Source organism: Psammomys obesus, unplaced genomic scaffold, assembly GCF_907164565.1.
Source record: "Psammomys obesus unplaced genomic scaffold, mPsaObe1.curated_primary_1811, whole genome shotgun sequence".
Lineage (NCBI taxonomy): Eukaryota > Metazoa > Chordata > Mammalia > Rodentia > Muridae > Psammomys > Psammomys obesus.
In genome coordinates, this window is record NW_026593286.1 from 3,189,601 (window position 1) to 3,196,642 (window position 7,042).

Here is a 7,042-nt window from a genome sequence, read left to right on the forward strand (position 1 = left end):
CGACCTGGTTCCCAGGACTCAGCCCCATAGTGAGTGCTACTTTATTTATTTCTCTGTTCATTCGGCCTTCAGCCTCCAGCTGAGCCACGCTGTGATTGCCTGTCTCTCCAGACAGCAGGCGGCCTATTGTGGGACCTCTAAGAATCCACAGTTATCTCATTAAGTTCTTCTGATACCCTCCCATTAGATATTCATATCATCTTTATGTATGCATATGTCTGTATGCCAATGTCTTTGTCCTTGTATGTATGCATGCATGTTGTGTGTATCTGTCCACACAGCACTAATCCACAGAGACTAATCCAAGTAGATTAGTCAGGGACTTATCTACCCTCTACGATTAAGGAGGAGCAACAAAAGGTACTAGAGTGATAACATGTGGAGGCATAGGCACAGAAAAGCCACTCCAACCACAGGTGGGATGCTCTTCCACAGGAGCATGGCCTAATATGGGAGCCTGTGAGTCTCCGAGAACTTGCATGTCTGTCTCACGCCTGGAATGGAGCAAGTACTAAGTGCACACTTTCCTCAGTGACTTGATGCCATGGAGACAGATGTTAGGCGTATTAGAAGACAATACTGGTGTTTGTCGCTGCTTGATCTGGAAGAGCCATCATCTAGCCAGTCCTTTTGATGTTGGTGGGAGTCCCTGTATAAGTTCTGCCGGATAGTGGCTTCAGCCAAAGTGACCAGGGCCACTGAGGTTCACGGTTGTCTATGGAACGTGAACATGGCTGTCCCAGTGAACACAAAGAGGTCACATGTGAGCAGAGCCTAGTCCTGTAAACACACTCTATGCCCTGCCTTTCCTGCTGGCATCCCCTGGCCAAGCTGAGTCCACAGCCAGAGTGGCTCACTACAAAGTCACATGTGACCTTGACGGTTTGAGAAGCCACTTGTACACTGTGTCACACTGCAAACTAAATTCACCTTTCCTGTTCTTACTTCTTCTGTAAGAGATTTATTTCATGTTTAATGGTGTGTCTGTGTGGTAGTGTGAATGATAATGGCCTCCATATAGGCTCATATATTTGAGCGTTTGGTCCCCAGTTGGTAAAACTGTTTGGGAAGGATTAGGAGGCATGGCCCTGTCGGAGGAGTTGTGTCACTGAGGGTGGGCTTTGAGGTTGCAAAAGCTCATGCCACTCCCAGTTACATCACTTTGCTTCCTGCTTGTAGATTGAGATATGAGCTCTCAGCGACTGCTTCAGCTCCATGCTTGCCTCCCTGCTGCCCCGTTCTGCACCATGATGGTTATGGACTCTAGCCTGTGAGTCCCAAATTAAATGATTTATAAGTTACCTTGGTCATTAGAAAAGCAGCTAAGACCGTGTCTATGTGCCTTTATGTGAGGATGTGTGCACATGAGTGTAGGTTCCCACAGAGGCCAGAAGAGGGTGTCAGACACCTGGAGCTGGAGTTACAAGCAGTTGTGAGCCACCCAAGGTGAGTGCTGGGAACTGAACTCATACTCCAAGAAGTGCTCGTAACCACTGAATCCTTTCCAGTGCTTTATACTGTCCTTTAAAATCAGGGTTATATGTTAATTTTTCTCTCCTCTTTTCCTTGGAGTCTTTCCCCTTTCTTGCCATCCTGAATCTTCACCAGTCGTAGCTCAGCCAATGTAATTGTAACCCTTAATTCTAAAAGAAAATGACCCTCTTACAGAGGGGGTAAATGCGGGTAAGGGGAATTTCGCCTGCCTGTGGCACAATGCACAGCGGCTCTCCTCTTTTTAGGTGGAGCAAGCTGCAGCAATCCCAGAAGAGGCCTGCTGATTATCCACATCCTCCTTAGGATGCACTTAACCTTGAGCTTGTGTCATCCATTCTCTAGGGCCGAGGACCCAGTCTTTTTTGCAGTAAATCACCATGCATTTCCCGCATGTGGAGAAGCATCCAGTAGGTGGCCACTGCTGAGTAACAACTTATTCCACCCTGTGGTTTCCTCCTTGGTCACGGTCTTTGGAAACTGCTGTGGAAGGTTCTTCATTTCCAGGGTGTTCAGATTGAGCCTTTGACACCCCCCTCCCCAGAAAGCATTCTTTCTATTGGTCAGTTTCCAAAATTCACATATGCTTCACATAACACCAAAAGAAAAAAAAAAGATAGATTCAAACTCCACAGTGCTTTGTATTCCATACATGGGCACTGCTCTAAGGGTATAGTTCATGGAAACTTAGATTCTGTATGGTCCTGCCATGGGGTAATTCAGTTACATGATGGAATCCTCATAAGTGAGCTTTGAAAGATAAAGCTATACCACAGTTCAAAGACTGTGTAATTGGGAAGGAGGAGGAGGAGGAGAAGGAGAAAGCTTGAAGAGAAAATGGACCCAAACACTATTTTCTTAAACATGTATTCATGGCCCTGGCGAGCGACATTAGCAAATGGTGCAGTCGTGTGTTTAAAATGCACCTGTAGGAAAACCTCCCACTTGGCGTTTATAGGAACACGAGCTTAGGAGATCCATCTGTAGCGGAGGCGGCCACAGCATGGTGCATGATGAGGAAGAAGCTCACTAAAAACTGCGTGGTCTACCCACATTGTGCTTTACACAAAAAGATTTATTTATGTACATATGTATGCACTCTATCTGCATGTACACCTGCATGACAGAAGAGAGCTTTAGATCCCATTATAGATGGTCCTGAGCCACCATGTGGTTGCTGGGAATTGAACTCAGGAGAAGAGCAGCCAGTGCTCTTAACTGCTGAGCCATCTCTCCAGCCACTCCCCTCACCCCCTACGTCTTACTTTTAACAGTGTTACACAAATACATTTCCCCAGTGGAGGTTGGCTTCAAGGGTTTGTTTGGAAGACTAAAGTCACAGGAGCTTTTTCTCTGCAAGTGGGAAATGAATCTATTTGATGTAGGGCAGGTCTGTGTCCAAGAATGGCAGCAAAGAAAACTCTTAAGTAAATGTAAGATTCTGGTTTTCATGTGAGGCTCTTTGAAGTTTACATTTATGAACTGGCTGCTAAGACCTGTCAGGGTCTCTGTTAGAACAGGTGTCTGAGAACGAGTGTGCGCATGGACGCGCGCATGCGCGCGCACACACCCACACACACACACACACACACACACACACACACAGCCAAGAGGTGCTGACTTTAACTTGTCTCTATGCAATGGCAGTTGGTCTTGTGGGCATCTGCTCCCTGGCATCTGGTTTGTCTCATCCACACACTTGCTGGGCTCTTGCCCTTGTCTGTTTGCTGTTATATTTAAGGCTCATGTGTCTCCTCCCCACTGCAGCAAAGCTTACTCACCCACTTCTGTTCTCATTTTCCCTTTGTGATATAGCTTATGCCTTTGATTCCTTATCGTATTTTCAAGTGCAAGAGATAGAGCCAGGGCCTTGTATCCATCAGGCCAGCACTAACACTGAGCTACAGCCCCTATCCCATTTAATCATTCTTTAGCCATTGTCTTTGTAGAGCAGCCTCTAGAAGCAGGGACGTGAGGAGAATGTGGTTGTCGCTGCAGTGATATTTGGAAGGCGTATCTGAGTAGACAGTTCTGTCCCTGAACATTGCACACACATCTCTGCCACCTGAGCAGTCCCCTTAGCCCTCTCTCCTGCACACTGCACACACAGCTCTGTCTCCTGCACACTCGTTCCTGCCCCTTTTTTAACTCCACTAATAACAGATGTTGCTATTTAAATGATTTGTCTCATCTAAGCTGAGAAAATCCACATGTGCTCTGGGGTTAGTTTTTTCGTCTGATCTTATTTTACATTCTGTTTGTGTCACGTTTATCACGGTTCAAGTTCCTCTGAGTGTGGCTTTGTTTGTATATTTTTGTACTCAGCCTTGACTCCTGGAGTCTTTTCAGGCATGCATCCGCACTGTCAAAGGGCATCATCGGGCCAGTCATTGCCGTGGCCGGTTTCATGTAAATATTTTGCTTTGCTTGTTATCTCTGCATTAGAGTCTAGTACACTTCACTCTAATTGAGATTTTAACAAAATAACCCTGGCGCAGCCTATCTATCTGTTATGTCTCCTTTCATTTTGGAAAAACAATAACATCGTTTATCAGTTCTTCAAAGGCAAAATGTCTTGTGCCAATTTTCTCTACAATACATTTGTAGATTAGGAAGCTTCTTTGGGGGATGGATAACGGTAGACAGCGTGGCTGTGAGCTATAGTTTTCTCAGATTTCAACCAGCCTGTCCTGGTTTATTTATGCACAGTCCCTCTTTTCCTTTTGTGGAGGTGCGTGTTGTTAACGCATCTTGCTGGGCCAGTCTGCCATGTGCAGTCTATGTACTTGTCTTTCTTTCTTTGTGTTAGACATTTTATTGCTGTATAGAGAAAATTGGGTTTTTCTGGAAAAGCCAAGTTTTAGCTTATTTTCTTCTATTTGTAGAATTTTAAAATATACCCACAAAGGGAAGACTGGAGATTTTTGTAGAAAACAAGGCAAAGATCAGGATTACAAGATATGCCTGCAGTTCCTGGGGAGGAAGGGTAGAGCAAGGAGCCTGGAGCCTTCAGCCTTTATGGCACCCCCTGCACCCAGCGCAGGAGACGCCAAACCTCAGCAAGGTGCCTTCCCCGAACCCTGGAACTTCAGTGTGTAGACCTGCACATTCCAAACAATAACAGGTTCTTGTGTATTCTTCTGTAATTAGGATTGGCTTGCACACACTCGTGGTGTGTATGTGTGTGTGTGTGTGTCTGTGCATGCAAGCAGTGGACAACTTGCAGGAATTGTCTCTCTTTCTACCATGTGGGTATTAAGGTGGAACTCAAGGCTTCAGGCCTCACGGCAGGCACCTTTACCTGCCGAGCCGTTTCATCAGCCCTGAGTTTATGTCTCCGTGTATCTTCTCAGCGGCTCCTACGTGTCCTTCTAGCACCCTTCACTGACTTTATGTGTCTCCCCAGAGGAAGCTGATGTCTGACATGTTGAACTGCTGAACACACTCTGTTCTTTCAAACACCGTTGCTGATTGTGGCTGTTATTTGCTTTATAATTTGGTTTACTATCCAGTGGTACTAGCAAGGCTAGTTTTCCTAGCAAACTGTAGCTCACCATTCCTCTTCCTCCTCCATTTGTTTTCCCATCATGGGTCTCAAGTAACCAACAACCAAAGCTTTCTCCACTGTGACAGCAGGCTTTGGGCCCTGACTGGAAGTTTGGTAATGCTCTCCCACTCAGGTTTCCTTTTCATTAAAACAACGGTTTCTTTAAAATCCCATCCCTGCGTGTTTGCTGTGTGAGGCATTTCTTCCCAGAGACAGGCATCACCACTTTCCTTTCCAAATAGGAGATAGTATAAAATTATAAAGCACACACCAAGACCTTACTGTTATTTTATGGTGGAAATTCTTACAGTAGCCAAAGCCTTGCATGGACTCCAATTCCATGCTAAGTCATATCTGAGCAAGCCTGCCTTATGAACTGTTTGTGCGAATGTCTTATTTTTTAATGAGAATAATTCAGGCTTAATATCTGCAAGGAAAAATAAGGTTTTGGTATCTGACATTAGTATGAGTCCTGTGGGATGTTTGAAACTTTCAACATCTGGGCACCATAAACAATAGTAAGGTCTATTGACGCATCCGCTGCTCAGCGTCCTCTTAGTAACCTGTCTGAAGAATTTTTGAAAATCCAAACAGCAACAATAAAGCTTCAGAGCCCTGGGCGCCGTTGGCTCCTGGGTCCCGAGGGTTTAAGATGGGGGCACGCCCAGGTGAGATAGAATTCCTGGCTGGGAGACACTGATCACAGCACAGCAGGGACGGCTAATGTGCTGCAGGGACATCACCCTGCCTCCAGAAGCGGGCGTTTGTACCACCCCTCACAGCAGGCACACGCACTGCGCTCACAGGAGGACTGGGGGCCAAATGGATTCATCGAAACAGCTCAGACAAGTCAGTGGCTTGACGAACACGCCTTCCCTGGCATTTTAAATACATCTGGGTCTTTGCACAGCTCTTAAATGTGTTCAATAATGAGCAAGCGGCCCGACGTCACGATCATAACTTACTTGGGAAATTGACCAAGACAAAAATACGCTCCTGCAGAAGGGGCAGAGTGACTCTCCTTGCTCTTCAGCAGCTTGTGCGATGAACAAAAAAAGCAAGGATTGGCAGATGGGGTGTTTTGGACACCCCACCTCCTCAGCAGGGCCTGTGCCATGCTTGCCCCTTTGCCAAAAACTGCTTCCTTCCTGACAGACACCAGAAAGCTGTCCAGAGAAGTCATTTCATGGAGGTGGGTTAAGACCTTTTCAAAAAGAAAAAAAATAAAATGATACATTCAAATATCTGTCGGGAAAACCCAACGCCTATTTTGTACTTCCGATAGTTCCACTGGACAAACATTCGATGTGTTTACGTCCCTCCCTAACCGAGGAAGACCCACAGGGAATGAAATGTAGAAATGTTTGCCTTCCTCCTCAAGGCCGCTCAAGGCACAAAATGTTCCTAATTCAAAATTAGCTGCTATTATGAGATATTGCCTGTGATTGAAAACTGCAGGAAAAAAAGTGAGTTGCTGTTTCCAAGGAAACATCCAACAACCCTCCTCCAGATCTAAGGTACCCTGCTCTGCTTTGGGTTTAATGTGGGTGTTTCCTGAAAGACTCAGGCCACATTCCCCAAACAAGTTGGGAGCAGACACTGTGGTAACAAGGGTCAGGAACCTCTGGGTATTGACTGTGCGCTTAGGAGGCCTCTGTGGCATTCGGAGGCTTGGGGGTGGGGGGTGTCACAGCAAGAGTCTCAATACCGGCAGGCACAGAAATTACCCAGAGAAGCACTGGGCATAGTGACAGGCTTGAAACCTTCACTGTCATAGACAGAGCCATCTTCACACCTGCTCTAAGAACCATAAGCAAAAGGGTTCCGGCATGAGGTAGAAAGGAGCCAGAGGCCGTGAGCCGCTTAGGAGATGCTCCTATCTAGGGTCACCAGTGGCATGTGGTCAAGGGGTCCTTATTAGGGCCTGCTCCTTGTGAGGTGGGGGTAAACGCGGTCCTGCTGCCGGCAAGTGTCCAGCAGCTTGCTCCCGTGGCTCCTCACCCG